This window comes from Dendronephthya gigantea, unplaced genomic scaffold, assembly GCF_004324835.1.
Source record: "Dendronephthya gigantea isolate DGI-Jeju-01 unplaced genomic scaffold, DenGig_1.0 000346F, whole genome shotgun sequence".
Lineage (NCBI taxonomy): Eukaryota > Metazoa > Cnidaria > Anthozoa > Malacalcyonacea > Nephtheidae > Dendronephthya > Dendronephthya gigantea.
This window is the reverse complement of record NW_021163356.1, coordinates 38,866-53,843: the sequence shown is the minus strand read 5'-3', so window position 1 is coordinate 53,843 and position 14,978 is coordinate 38,866. Positions and strand designations below refer to the sequence as shown.

Genomic DNA, 14,978 nt, shown 5'->3' with positions numbered 1-14,978 from the left:
TTGCTCAATCAATTGTGGGGTGTCGTTTGATATTTTGGCGTGATCAATAGCCTTTCCAGGAAAAGAGCATTGGGAATCCGGATTACGCCAGCTGTTGATCTCGTACACTTTTGATAAACACCCGCCTGGAAAATCCGGCGGGCGACAAAAAATACCCTTAGGCCCATTGTGTTTTCTCCTCCACGGAAATCTTTAGTAAAAGGCGAAAGATTTTTTCGTAAATGAAGGAGAACCAAGGCTTGGAAACTTCGGTGCTTGTCAGTGCTGTATAAACGAAATAGTTTCGCTTTTGGAACACGGTAGTCACGGAAGTGCGCGCGCAATGTTATCAATTGTGACGAATATTATTGTTTTTTAATTAGCAGTTGCTCAATCAATTGGGGTGTCGTTTGATATTTTGGCGTGATCAATAGCCTTCTGCCAGGAAAAGGAGCATTGGGAATCCGGATTACGCCAGCTGTTGATCTCGTACACTTTTGATAAACACCCGCCTGGAAAATCCGGCGGGCGACAAAAAATACCCTTAGGCCCATTGTGTTGTTCTCCTCCACGGAAATCTTTAGTAAAAGGCGAAAGATTTTTTCGTGTAAATGAAGGAGAACCAAGGCTTGGAAACTTCGGTGCTTGTCAGTGCTGTATAAACGAAATAGTTTCGCTTTTGGAACACGGTAAGTCACGGAAGTGCGCGCGCAATGTTATCAATTGTGACGACTATAATTTTTTTTTAATTCGCAGTTGCTCAATCAATTGTGGGTGTCGTTTGATATTTTGGCGTGATCAATAGCCTTCTGCCAGGAAAGGAGCATTGGGAATCCGGATTACGCCAGCTGTTGATCTCGTACACTTTTGATAAACACCCGCCTGGAAAATCCGGCGGGCGACAAAAAATACCCTTAGGCCCATTGTGTTGTTCTCCTCCACGGAAATCTTTAGTAAAAGGCGAAAGATTTTTTCGTGTAAATGAAGGAGAACCAAGGCTTGGAAACTTGGGTGTCAGTGCTGTATAAACGAAATAGTTTCGCTTTTGGGACACGGTAATCACGGAAGTGCGCGCGCAATGTTATCAATTGTGACGAATATAATTGTTTTTTAATTATCAGTTGCTCAATCAATTGTGGGGTGTCGTTTCATATTTTGCCGTGATCAATACCCTTCTGCCAGGAAAAGGAGCATTGGGAATCCGGATTAAACCAGCTGTTGATCTAGTACACTTTTGATAAACACCCGCCTGGAAAATCCGGCGGGCGACAAAAATACTTTTAGGCCCATTGTGTTGTTCTCCCCCAGGGAAATCTTTAGTAAAAGGTGAAAGATTTTTTCGTATAAATGAAGGAGAACCAAGCCTTGCAAACTTCGGTGCTTGTCAGTGCTGTAAAACGAAATAGTTTCGCTTTTGGAACACGGTAGTCACGGAAGTGCGCGCGCAATGTTATCAATTGTGACGAATATAATGTTTTTTATAATTAGCAGTTCCTCAATCAATTGTGGGATGTCGTTTGATATTTTGGCGTGATCAATAGCCTTATGCCAGGAAAAGGAGTATTGGGAATCCGGATCACGCCTGCTGTTGATCTTGTACACTTTTGATAAACACCCGCCTGGAAAATCCGGCGGGCGACAAAAAAATACCCTTAGCCCATTGTGTTGTTCTCCTCCACGGAAATCTTTAGTAAAAGGCGAAAGATTTTTTCGTGTAAATGAAGGAGAACCAAGGCTTGGAAACTTCGGTGCTTGTCAGTGCTGTATAAACGAAATAGTTTCGCTTTTGGAACACGGTAGTCACGGAAGTGCGCGCGCAATGTTATCAATTGTGACGAATTTTTTTTTATAATTAGCAGTTGCTCAATCAATTGTGGGTGTCGTTTGATATTTTGGCGTGATCAATAGCCTTCTGCTAGGAAAAGCATTGGGAATTCCGATTACGCCAGCTGTTGATCTCGTACACTTTTGATAAACACCCGCCTGGAAAATCCGGCGGGCGACAAAAAATTAACCCTTAGGCCCATTGTGTTGTTCTCCTCCACGGAAATCTTTAGTAAAAGGCGAAAGATTTTTTCGTATAAATGAAGGAGAACCAAGGCTTGCAAACTTCGGTGCTTGCAGTGCTGTATAAACGAAATAGTTTCGTTTTTGGAACACGGTAGTCACGGAAGTGCGCGCGCAATGTTATCAAGTGTGACGAATATTATTGTTTTTATAATTAGCAGTTGCTCAAACAATTGGGGTTCGTTTGATTTTTGGCGTGATGAATAGCCTTCTGCTAGGAAGCATTGGGAATTCCGATTACGCCAGCTGTTGATCTCGTACACTTTTGATAAACACCCGCCTGGAAAATCTGGCGGACGACAAAAAATACCCTTAAGCCCATTGTGTTGTTCTCCTCCACGGAAATCTTTAGTAAAAGGCGAAAGATTTTTTCGTATAAATGAAGGAGAACCAAGGCTTGCAAACTTTGGTGCTTCTCAGTGCTGTATAAACGAAATAGTTTCGCTTTTTGAACACGGTAGTCACGGAAGTGCGCGCAATGTTATCAATTGCGACGAAAAAAATTGTTTTTATAATTAGCAGTTGCTCAATCAATTGTGGGGTGTCGTTTGATATTTTGGCGTGATCAATAGCCTTCTGCCAGGAAAAGGAGTATTGGGAATCCGGATCACGCCTGCTGTTGAACTCGTACACTTTTGATAAACACCCGGCAGGAAAATCCGGCGGGCGACAAAAAATACCCTTACGCCCATTGTGTTTTCTCCTTCACGGAAATCTTTAGTAAAAGGCGAAAGATTTTTTCGTGTCAATGAAGGAGAACCAAGGCTTGGAAACTTCGCTGCTTGTCAATGCTGTATAAACGAAATAGTTTCGCTTTTGGAACCCGCTAGTCACGGAAGTGCGCGCGCAATGTTATCAATTGTGACGAATATAATTGTTTTTATAATTAGCAGTTGCTCAATCAATGGTGGGGTGTCGTTTGATATTTTGGCGTGATCAATAGCCTTCTGCCAGGAAAAGCAGCTTTGGGAATTCCCGATTACGCCAGCTGTTGATCTCGTACATTTTGATAAACACCCGCCTGGAAAATCGGCGGCGACAAAAAATACCCTTAAGCCCATTGTGTTGTTCTCCTCCACGGAAATCTTTAGTAAAAGGCGAAAGATTTTTTCGTATAAATGAAGGAGAACGAAGGCTTGCAAACTTTGGTGCTTCTCAGTGCTGTATAAACGAAATAGTTTCGCTTTTGGAACACGGTAGTCACGGAAGTGCGCGCAATGTTATTAATTATGACGAATATAATTGTTTTTATAATTAGCAGTTGCTCAAACAATTGTGCCGCTTTGGTTTGATATTTTGGCGTGATCAATAGCCTTCTGCCAGGAAAAGGAGGATTGAAAATCCCGATTACGCCTGCTTTTGATCTCGTACACTTTTGATAAACACCCGCGAGGAAAGTCCGGCGGGCGACAAAAAATACCCTAAGGCCCATTGTGGTTTTCTACTTCACGGAAATCTTTAGTAAAAGGCGAAAGATTTTTTCGTGTAAATGAAGGAGAACCAAGGCTTGGAAACTTCGGTGCTTGTCAGTGCTGTATAAACGAAATAGTTTCACTTTTGGAACACGGTAATCACGGAAGTGCGCGCGCAATGTTATCAATTGTGACGAATATAATTGTTTTTAAAATTAGCAGTTGCTCAATCAATTGTGAGGTGTCGTTTGATATTTTGGCGTGATCAATAGCCTTCTGCCAGGAAAAGCAGCATTGGGAATTCCGATTACGCCAGCTGTTTATCTCGTAAACTTTTGATAAACACCCGCCTAGAAAATCTGGCGGACGACAAAAAATACCCTTAAGCCCATTGTGTTGTTCTCCTCCACAGAAATCTTTAGCAAAAGGCGAAAGATTTTCTCGTGTAAATGAAGGAGAACCAAGGCTTGGAAACTTCGGTGCTTGTCAGTGCTGTATAAACGAAATAGTTTCGCTTTTTGGACACGGTAATCACGGAAGTGCGCGGGCAATGTTATCAATTGTGACGAATATTATTGTTTTTTTAATTCGCAGTTGCTCAATCAATAGTGGCGTGTCCTTTGATATTTTGGCGTGATCAATAGCCTTCTGCCAAGAAAGGGAGCATTGGAAATCTGGATTACGCCAGCTTTTGATCTCTACACTTTTGATGAACACTCGCCGGTGCTTGTCAGTGCTGTATAAACGAAATAATTTCGCTTTTGGAACACCGTAGTCACGGAAGTGCGCGCGCAATGTTATCAATTGTGACGAATATAATTGTTTTACTTGCCAGGCGAATTCTTGCTAACAGAAGAACCGAATATTTCAATTTTTTGTTAAGTACCTTTTTCTTCTGCTGTTTTTGCTTTTGAAAGCTGTCGTGATCGTGCATACCTGTGTGATCAATTTTATGATTGATGGTTGAACATTCAAATTATTTATCTTATAATTATGTTGATCCAATCAAAACGTATTCACTTTTAGCAATGTCTAAATTAAGATTGTTTGCTGATAACCAAATTCGGATATTCTCCCGGTCCTCATTGGCCCTTTCTCCACTTCATCCAATGTTTCTCCTGCCGCTGTTAAACTAGTGTCATCCGCAAACAGTCTGGGTGTTGTGTGTTTGAGGCAATTTGGCAAGTCCTTTATATAGAGGGAGAATAGAAGAGGGCCAAGTATACTTCCCTTGGGAATGCCACAAGTTATTTTTCTTTGTTTAGAAAACATACCATGAAGATGGCAATTTTGAGTTCGACCAGTCAGATAATTACGCAATAGTGTAAGAGCCGATTTTGTGTAAGTTCTCAATGTTACTGTCGCTATTATAACTGATTGTTTGAGCAAGCTTGGGACCTATGTCTGTAAAATAATCATTAAAAACCTCTTTTAACTCTTCTGTCGAGATGATAGATTTTCCAGATAATTTGATTTCATGAATGCATTTTTATCCTGATTCCGTCCTAAGATATCATTAATTGTTTTCCAAGCATGCTTTGGATTGTTTTTATAATTTTGAAACTTGCATAATAATCTCTTTTTGCATGATGTAAAGCAATATTAGCTGCATTTCTGGTTGACTTGTATGCATTCCAATCACTTACTTCATTTGTTCTTATCGCTTTACGCTTTAAATAGTCTCTTTTAAATAACTTAGCTTTGACATCTCCATTTATCCAAGGCATCCTGCCCCTTTTTCTTATTCTCTTCTTTCTAAGTGGGACATGCTTGTCCAATGCATGGTTTCCAGCATTCCCACATTTCATTAAGTGCATCATCCCAGAAGTTAATTTGTGTTTTACAATATCCCGCTGCAGATAACGAGCTGTATTACACTGCTGGAAAAGAAGGGGTTAGGAAAAAGGCTATCCTAACCTTAGAGGAAATCTCAGAGATTTTGCACCATCACCACAGTGATTCTATGGCAGGGCATAGTGGTGTGAATGCAACACTTAATAAAATATCAAATTATTATTGCTGGAGTGGAATGGAAGAAGATGTTCAAGAATATGTGAGTTTATTTGAATATATTATAATTGCAATTATGTATTGTAGTAACTTAGTGAGTTCTAAGCTCGGGGTTACCACCATACAACAACCAAGCGTTTGAATCATTTTACTGTGTGAAATAACATGATTTTACTCACAAATTTTTGATTGCATCATGTCATCAGTGTCAAATTAATAATAATTCCGACGAAATATTAAACACGACGATATTTAATAGCTTTATCATATCTAACAAAAACGTGCCTTCGTGAAAACACTTTATTTGTAAATAAGCAAACAAAAAAGCAGAAATGATCAACTCGGGTTGGGACTTGGGGGAGCATTCAGACCATGGGAGCATTCAGACCAGCTAGCTACATGCTCAGCGATCCGCAGTTATAGCGCATGCGCAGATGGTCCATGGGGATGACTGAGACTGGGGAGTGCTGAGACCGTGACACCGGTCCCAAGAGAATCAATTTACTTCGCATGGTTGATGGCATGTGCGTTACGTTTGTCGCTATGAATTACCGTGGAGTGAAGTAGAACAATTTATTCCCATGTGATGTGTGTATACTCAATACAGCGAGTATCTGCTGTAAATTACAAAGTCTATGCGACCTCTTCATTTTGTATGGAATTTAATTAATCAGGCATTATGAATTAATGTCTGTGTGTAAGTGCCCTTATTTGAACATTCGTCTATGACATCCGCAACTCTGGCAACTCAGTATACCCGATCACATCTACTTATGTTAAGGAACTAAAGTCTTTGTTTAATTAATAAACTATGTGCAAAGAAAGTAAAACGAGAAGAAACAAGATATATGAAGCATGACAGATAGGTAAAATGACGGCCATATTGAATCGCCATTGTTACCATAACAACGGTGAAGACGTGATACTTGAAGACAATTTTTGACTGTTAGAATGTTGGTTAATACATTTGGAAAATTTCATTTCGTTTAGCAAGAAATTTCCTGCCAAAAATTTCAATTTAAATCATTAGTTTTCAATATTCTTAAAGCTGTAGGGAGCCACCTTAAGAATAAGTTACTGAGTGCATGAGAGTAGGGAGGTTAAGATCGGCTTCCGCTACGAGTACCGATACCAATAATCAGTCACGCGTATGCGCAGATGTAACAATCATCCAAAATGTGACAGCACTGGAAGTCGCGAGTACTCTTCTGGGGCTGAAAATGGAAGTGGATAGGTAGGCGAAGTACCGAAATATATTTACTGTATTATTGTCATTTCCTGCAGTAGTTTTCTAATAATATTATTTAGGTTTTAGTTGTATAATGTTTCTGCTTTGTCTGGTGTGACTTAAGGATTGTGATTAGAGTTTTTGATGTGAATACAGCCGCTATACTCCGCCATGTTTATTTCTTACGGAAGTCACAATCTTAACGCTTTAAAATTTCTGCGCTGCCAAACTGTAATACGTCATGTATTTTCGTATTGGTACTGGTAGTGGAAGTAGATCTTAACCTCCCTAGTGTGTTTGGGGTATACTGTATTCTGTGCGGAAAAAATACACGACGCCAATAAAATAATTAACAAATTATAATCTAACAAAGAGTTCTTTCAAGTGGGAGAACAACCAGGCCTTGCACGGGAATTCAACCCGTGACCTCTCGCACCCGAAGAGAGAATCATACCAATAGACCAGCAAGCCCTCATTAGAAGTCGCAATAATAATCGCTGAGATTAAAAGCAATTTTATGAAAAAGATGAGAAAAAAATTATCATGTATTTCATTGAAGAGTGAAGACAATACCACTGTGCAACTAGCAGCTGAGTCGCGCGGTTTTATATCAAATACATGCTTGATAGTGATGTTACTGGTGAAATAAATTAAGACTGTTCTAAATTATCGTAAAAAACACTTTTTATAACACGTTTGCACTCATTCTGCATCTCTTGACACTATTCATCTATTTATTTACTATGCCCAAGTTTAAGGTGTAGGTACGTTACCTATATGAACAAGTTTGCTATTGGTTGATGATAACAATAGAACACCAAAAAACACAATGAATTATCCCCGAGCCGGTGCGGAGGACCGTGCGAGGGTACTAATTCCGCGCGGAGATTAGGAATTAACCCCGGGTATTCTGACAGAACAAAGACGAATCCAAAGTTGCCCAAATGTCATGCACGTTCAATGGTCAATGTACTTGTGCGCATGCGCGAAATTTGAACGAAGAAAGAACGGTCGTCTACAACTTGCTGATTGGCTAAGACAAAAAGAGAGCATAATATTTGACATCATAACCAAAGCATTGTTATATTGTTTAATGTTTTTATATGAGCACCAATTATGCTTTCAAGTATACATACGACAATATTAGACCATTTAACCAGCGTGGTTATTCATTTCAAAATATTTGACATCATAACCAAAGCATAGTTATTGTTTAAATAATGTTTGTATATGAGCAGCAAACATGCTTGAAAATTGTAACTTTAAATAGGACCCGAATTAAACGATTTAACAAGCCTGGCTATCCATGCCAAAACATTTGACTCGTAACCAAAGCATGGTTCTATTTTTTTAATGAAGTCACGTTTTGAAGTGATTTCGATTCAGTAGCCGATTTCGATTCAGTAGCCGTATCCGAACACGCCCATAAAGAAACCGGAAAAAAGGTTTTTATCTATTCATCCAAAATATTCGACATCCTAACCAAAAAGCATGGTTATTAGCTTATACTCTTAAAAAAGGTCTTAATTTCGAGTGGAATTATACACACTTCAAATTAAAGCCAAAAAAAGATGATAAAAAATTTATCAACGTTTCGGTCTTCCGTAAGGAATCGAACCTACGCTTTGGCGATGCCGGTGCGGTGTTCTTGCCAACTGAGCTACCTGAGAAGACCACGCGCGGTTAATGTGTATAATGATGGTAACGCAGGGAATATGTGTGGTTAAATCAGTTATGATTTTTTGCCTTCATTCGATGCAGATAAATTCTAGAAGTTCAATAGATTATAATTTCGTGTGGAATGATACAGACATTAATGAATAACCACGCTGGTTAAATGGTCTAATATGGTCGTATGTAAAGTTGAAAGCATAATTCGTGCTCATATACCAACAATAAACAATAAAACCATGCTTTGGTTATGATGTCAAGTATTTTAAAATGAATAACCACCCTGGTTAAATGGTCTAATCTGGTCGTATGTAAACTTGAAAGCATAATTGGTGCTCATATACAAACATTAAACAATATAACAATGCTTTGGTCATGATGTTAAATATTTTGAAATGATTAACCACGCTGGTTAAATGGTCTAATCTGGTCGTATGTAAACTTGAAAGAATAATTGGTGCTCATATACAATAATTAAAAATATAACCATGCTTTGGTTATGATGTCAAATATTTTTAAATGACTAACCACGCTGGGAAATGGTCTAATATGGTCGTTTGTAAACTTGAAAGCATAATTGGTGCTCATATACAAACATTAAACAATATAACCATGCTTTGGCTAGCTATGATGTCAAATATTTTGAAATGAATAATCATGCTGGTTAAATGGTCTAATATGGTCCTATGTAAACTGGAAAGTATGATTGGTGGTCATATACAAACATTAAAGAATTTAACCACGTTTTGGTTATGATACTAATGAAATATTTTGAGACATGGACAAGCATGCTGTTTTAATGGGCAAATGATTTTCCCATATTAATTTGTAAGCGTGTTTCGTGGTCATATTTCATCAGAATAGCGTAGGTTCGATTCCTGCAGAAGCACCGATAATTGATTTTTTTCTATTAAACTGTTCCTGGTTTGAATTTGATGTCTGTATCATTCCACACGAAATTATGATCTATTGAACCTCTAGAATTTACCTGCATCGAATGAAGGCAAAAAATCATAACTGATTTAACCAAACATATTCCCGGCGTTACCATCATTATACACATTAACCGCGCTTGGTCTTCTCAGTTACCTCTGTAGCTCAGTTGGCAAGAACGCTGCACCGGCATCGCCAAAGCGTAGGTTCGATTCCTGACGGAAGACCGAAACGTTGATAAATTTTTTATCATCTGTTTTTGGCTTTAATTTGAGTGTGTTTAATTCCACTCGAAATTAAGACCTTTTTTAAGAGTATAAGCTAATAACCATGTTTTTGGTTATGATGTCGAATATGAATAGATGTCGAATATGAATAGATAAACACCTTTTTTCCGGTTTCTTTATGGGCCTGTTCGGATACGGCTACTGAATCAAAATATGACGTCACTTCAAAACGTGACTTCATTAAAAAAATAGAACCATACTTTGGTAACGATGTCAAATGTTTTGGCATGGATAGCCAGGCTGGTTAAATGATTTAATTCGGGTCCTATTTAAAGTTTCAATTTTCAAGCATGTTTGCTGCTCATATACAAACATTATTTAAACAATAACCATGCTTTGGTTATGATGTCAAATATTTTGAAATGAATAACCACGCTGGTTAAATTGTCTAATATGGTCGTATGTAAACTTGAAAGCATAATTGGTGCTCATATACAAACATTAGACAATATAACAATGCTTTGGTTATGATGTCAAATACTAGAAATACATGCATGCAGCAACCCCTCGCCTCGGTTAAACAGAATTAGTTAATGATTGTTAGAAATTTTATGTGGTTTGGGGGTTTTGGGTATTTGAGAAATAGAAACTGAGAAAAGTATGGAAATATTTTTCTGCACGTGGAAACACTGTAGTCATAAAAACTCGCTACAACGGCCGTATATTTTTAAAGAATCAAAGTTTACCCTCATATTTTTGTGAAAAATGGCAAAAATACGATAAGATTCTTACCTTTTTCTGGAAGTTAAGTTACTCATCTATAGTCAGTGTTATGGTAAATTATTTTAATTATTAAGTACCATGAAATATAACATCAGACGTCTCATACAAGTGATACACAACGCTTCGACTGGTTTTTGTACGGGAATGTTTTTATTTTGTTTTCTTTTTGTCATTACGAAAACGGAGTTTATAAAGAAAATTATAATGTCGTTTATCACATAACACATTCATATTTATAGTGAAATACATTTGAGAATATTAAAATTGTGTTTGCCACAAAAGAATTACTTTTTAAAGCTGTGCCGGATGAAATATTATCAAGTGTAAAATCTTCCGACTTCATTATACACGGTGAATTCGGTCGAAAATTTGGTCTTGTTATTTGTTAAACCGTGAAAAATTTCCCTCTAATTCAGTAAAAATACATATATTCCATATTTACAAAAGCATAAATTTATAAATTTCGATTCATCGAAATTTTGCTAAACGATAGTTATTCATTGACGTTTGAAAATACAAATTTTTGTCTCGACCAATCAAGAGCTTAGTAGTTCACACTGGCGCATGCGCATGACGTAGAAGACCGTCCATGGCGTGAGGTCCATTGCATAATGGCGGACTACTTTGATTTCGCATTCGCATTTCGTGGGTGTAAATATCCGAGCGGAATTAGTACCCTCGCACGGTGCTCCGCACCGGCTCGGGGATTATGCTCTCTTTTTGTCTTAGCCAATCAGCAAGTTGTAGACGACCGTTCTTTCTTCGTTCAAATTTCGCGCATGCGCACAAGTACCACGACCATTGAACGTCCATGACATTTGGGCAACTTTGGATTCGTCTTTGTTCTGTCAGAATACCCGGGATTAATTCCCAATCCCCGGGCGGAATTAATATCCTCGCATGGTGCTCCGCACCGGCTCGGGGATAATTCATTGTGTTTTTTGGTGTTCTATTGTTATCATCAACCAATAGCAAACTTGTTCATATAGGTAACGTACCTACACCTTAAACTTGGGCATAGTAAATAAATAGATGAATAGTGTCAAGAGATGCAGAATGAGTGCAAACGTGTTATAAAAAGTGTTTTTTACGATTATTTAAAACAGTCTTAATTTATTTCACCAGTAACAAGCATTTATTCGATATAAAACCGCGTGACTCAGCTGCTAGTTGCACAGTGGTATTGTCTTCACTCTTCAATGAAATACATGATAATTTTGTTCTCATCATTTCCATAAAATTGCTTTTAATCTCAGCGATTATTATTTCGACTTCTAACCAGGGCTTGCTGGTCTATTGGTATCATTCTCTCTTCAGGTGCGAGAGGTCACGGGTTCAATTCCCGTGCAAGGCCTGGTTGTTCTCCCACTTGAAAGAACTCTTTGTTAGATTATAATTTGTTAATTATTTTATTGGCGTCGTGTATTTTTTCCGCACAGAATACAGTATACCCCAAACACACTCTCATGCACTCAGTAACTTATTCTATAGGTGGCTCCCTACAGCTTTAAGAATATTGAAAACTAATGATTTAGATTGAAATTTTTGTATTTTTGTATTCTCACGAATACATTTTTTTAGCTTTGTGAAAGCAAAAACATGCAATTTTAAACGCGGAGACTTCGTTTTTTTTTTATGAAATATTAACAGCAATTTACTCGGGTTTTTGACTTATTGTGGTTGTGAACAAATGTATGCTTGAATAATCGTCCCCCCGGAATGTTGCCTACGAGCATTTGTCGCGGAGTTTGCGCGAGACTCTCCAATTATTTTGAATCTTTCGCACTTATATTTCATTCCCGATAAACGAGGGGTGGTTTTTTACTTCCAAGTGGGACAAATGCTTTTAAATTTTGAATAGCTGCTATTGTACTATCAATTATTCATCGATGCTGTGAAAAAAATACAGTTTGGGATCAAAAACTGGCATTTATCGTGCAGAAAGGAGACGAGACATGGCAATGGCGACATAATTGATGAAATGTCAAGGGACACAAAAATGAAAAAATATTACATGGCACTACTTCAAAACCCATCGGCGATTGGTTGAATAATTCTTTAGTCTACTAGAATCGTGCTAAAGTACAGTGTTTGGATGGTGCTTGCGACGGACGGCGAAAAACGGCGATCAAATTTGCAAAATATGGCTGAAATCGTGTTATAGCGGGGGTAAGTGAAATGAAATATGTCGTATGGCAAAATTTTTTAGAAAATAGGGAAAATTAGATTTTGCCAGGTGAATCTGTAATTTTATGCATAATAAGCAGTTGACCTGGAATAGTAAACATTCATTTTCTTGTAAAATATGAAACTTAGGCTAATTTCACCCTCCAGTGACCACCCCTAAAAGCAATCATTCTGAACCATATAAACAATTCAGAAAGACTGTAGCTTGATAATTAAGGATTAAGAGCTATGTCGACTACTCTGGGTGTGGTCATTTTCAAGACTTTCGTCCCGGATTCACATTTTGGCACATATGCCATGTTGACCACCATGGTAATTTTACCCTAAAACAGTTGAGATAATCTGTCCTAAATGAAACGCATACAAACTCCTTTACAGGTCCTAGACTATCTGAAACGATAACGCAGGGGGTGGACTTGAAGCCGACTTTGTGCTTAGTTTGCAGGTAGACGCAGTCTTTTTAAAATATTTTTGTAAAAAATAAACATTTCTAAATCGATGAAGTTTTCATATTAAATCTTGCACTAGCTTTGTATAATATACGTAAACCCGAAGAATGATGACTGAATTTCTGAAATATGCAATCAGATTATATTTAACAAAAATGCTACCGTTACGAAATAATATTGAAGTAAACACGAAAATGACAAAAAAAATCGCGCGTTTTTTGCGTTTTTTCTGAGTTTTTGAAAGTTTGAGGTACACCTAGATCTTCAAATTACCAAAATAGTGTAGATTGTTCTTAAACACACCTACTTTCTTAGTTTGGGAAAATTTGGGCCCTTGTGGAGTGAAAAAAACGAAGTTTAATGGGGATAGAAAAAACGCATTTATTGTCAAAAAACGTAATGTATTTTTACTCTATTCGGGTCATACTCAAGACTGCAATTGCCATACGTGGTGTCCAAAACTCCATAGCTTCCCAAATTGAGAGTAGTGGAGAAAGGGCAAATGAGGACCCGGAGAATGTCCGAATTTGGTTATCAGCAAACAATCTTAATTTAGACATTGCTAAAAGTGAATATGTTTTGATTGGATCATCATAATTATAAGATAAATAATTTGAATGTTCAACCATCAATCAAAATTGATAATCAATTAGTAAGAAGACTTAAACATACAAAAGCGCTAGGAGTACAAATAGATTAACACTTAAATTGGAAGAAGCACATTTACTTTATTGCAAGTAAACTCCCTCGGCAGGAATTGGTGCTATTAAAAAGGCTAGGGAGTTTGTTGATCGGAATACTTTAGTCTTGATATACAATGCCTTAGTTCAGCCTCATTTTGATTATTGTTGTGAAGTTTGGGATGTGATAGGTAAGACGCTTAGTGATCGTCTTCAAAAGTTGCAAAATAGGGCGGAACGAACTTTAAAAATGAGCTGGGTACACTTTATAGAACGCATTGCACTGGGTTAGATGACCTTGAAGCGGATAAAATCCAGACTTAGTTTAAAACGATTAATAATCTAGTTCCTCGAAGATTGAGAGATCTATTTCAACATTCTAAACGATGCATGATTATGATTTGAGAGGGTCCTCAACTATGTTATGTCTTCCCAAGCCAAGGACGAATTACTTGAAAAAAGTTTTAGCTACAACGGTGCTTATGTCTGGAACCAAATTCCGGAGGACATAAGAACGTTGTCATCTTATAATATAATTCATTTTGTGAAAAGCTTTCCTCCTCTCCATTGATCTTATATATATAGTTTACACTTTCATGTTTATATTATATGTTTATAAGTATTGTACGTATATTGTAGTTAGATTAAAGGGGTGGGTGGGATTTGATTTGGTAAAGTAGTGCACACCCCTTTTGAAAACCAGCTTTATTGTTGAAAAGATTTTGTGTGTGTAAATAAAGTTTGAATGAATCAATGAAATCCGATGGGAATTGCATGCGCTAGCGGAGAATCGAACCCCGTACAGTCTCCCGCGTGGCAGGCAAGAGTTCTACCACTGAACCACCAGCACAACGCCACATATTGTGGTCAATTCCGGCAATCATCTTACTCCGCTGTATGAAACATATTTTCAATCAACGTCTTATGTTTTACAGGAGTTCATTATCACTGGTGCGTATATTTTGCGATGCATGTTCAAGAAAATGTTGGCATTACACACATAAATTAGGTCCCATTATTTGAATGAATCATTAACAATTATTTAACAAAGACTGATTCATCAATAATGAAGGCGGCCGTTATCAGCCTTCGATAGCTCAGTTGGTTGAGCGGGGGACTGTAGATAAGTAAGCAAACATCCCTAGGTCACTGGTTCAAATCCGGTTCCAAAGATAGTTGTATGGAAAATATTTTGAAAAATATTTACTTGCCTACGTCAAATTGATATACTGGCAATGGAGTAGAAATTTAATAAGTATATGTATCCATATTTATCATAACCTGACATTTTGAAATTGCCCAGTATGCTCCGTTGTTTTGTGCAGCTAGGCAACTAGGTGGATGATCGAAAG

At 37.7% G+C, this 14,978-nt stretch overlaps 13 non-coding genes across 13 annotated transcripts; 1 reads left to right on the top strand and 12 right to left on the bottom strand.

The window, feature by feature from the left end:
* Window positions 1-121: 121 nt before the first annotated feature.
* Window positions 122-241, bottom strand: LOC114542296. The gene has a single exon (XR_003689573.1). It is a non-coding gene; the product is annotated as a U5 spliceosomal RNA (small nuclear RNA).
* A 246-nt stretch (window positions 242-487) lies between these two features.
* Window positions 488-610, bottom strand: LOC114542291. Its single transcript, XR_003689568.1, has one exon. It is a non-coding gene; the product is annotated as a U5 spliceosomal RNA (small nuclear RNA).
* Window positions 611-857: 247 nt separating this feature from the next.
* LOC114542290 lies at window positions 858-980 on the bottom strand. The gene has a single exon (XR_003689567.1). It is a non-coding gene; the product is annotated as a U5 spliceosomal RNA (small nuclear RNA).
* Window positions 981-1,224: 244 nt separating this feature from the next.
* Window positions 1,225-1,346, bottom strand: LOC114542318. Its single transcript, XR_003689593.1, has one exon. It is a non-coding gene; the product is annotated as a U5 spliceosomal RNA (small nuclear RNA).
* A 248-nt stretch (window positions 1,347-1,594) lies between these two features.
* Window positions 1,595-1,717, bottom strand: LOC114542300. Its single transcript, XR_003689576.1, has one exon. It is a non-coding gene; the product is annotated as a U5 spliceosomal RNA (small nuclear RNA).
* A 241-nt stretch (window positions 1,718-1,958) lies between these two features.
* Window positions 1,959-2,083, bottom strand: LOC114542295. Its single transcript, XR_003689572.1, has one exon. It is a non-coding gene; the product is annotated as a U5 spliceosomal RNA (small nuclear RNA).
* A 239-nt stretch (window positions 2,084-2,322) lies between these two features.
* On the bottom strand, window positions 2,323-2,445 carry LOC114542284. The gene has a single exon (XR_003689561.1). It is a non-coding gene; the product is annotated as a U5 spliceosomal RNA (small nuclear RNA).
* Window positions 2,446-2,692: 247 nt separating this feature from the next.
* LOC114542308 lies at window positions 2,693-2,814 on the bottom strand. The gene has a single exon (XR_003689584.1). It is a non-coding gene; the product is annotated as a U5 spliceosomal RNA (small nuclear RNA).
* A 248-nt stretch (window positions 2,815-3,062) lies between these two features.
* Window positions 3,063-3,184, bottom strand: LOC114542286. The gene has a single exon (XR_003689563.1). It is a non-coding gene; the product is annotated as a U5 spliceosomal RNA (small nuclear RNA).
* Window positions 3,185-3,432: 248 nt separating this feature from the next.
* On the bottom strand, window positions 3,433-3,555 carry LOC114542311. Its single transcript, XR_003689587.1, has one exon. It is a non-coding gene; the product is annotated as a U5 spliceosomal RNA (small nuclear RNA).
* Window positions 3,556-3,802: 247 nt separating this feature from the next.
* On the bottom strand, window positions 3,803-3,927 carry LOC114542315. Its single transcript, XR_003689590.1, has one exon. It is a non-coding gene; the product is annotated as a U5 spliceosomal RNA (small nuclear RNA).
* Window positions 3,928-14,401: 10,474 nt separating this feature from the next.
* Window positions 14,402-14,476, bottom strand: Trnag-gcc. Its single transcript has one exon. It is a non-coding gene; the product is annotated as a tRNA-Gly (tRNA).
* Window positions 14,477-14,712: 236 nt separating this feature from the next.
* On the top strand, window positions 14,713-14,799 carry Trnay-gua. Its single transcript is given in 2 exon segments — window positions 14,713-14,749; window positions 14,764-14,799. It is a non-coding gene; the product is annotated as a tRNA-Tyr (tRNA).
* Window positions 14,800-14,978: the final 179 nt, after the last annotated feature.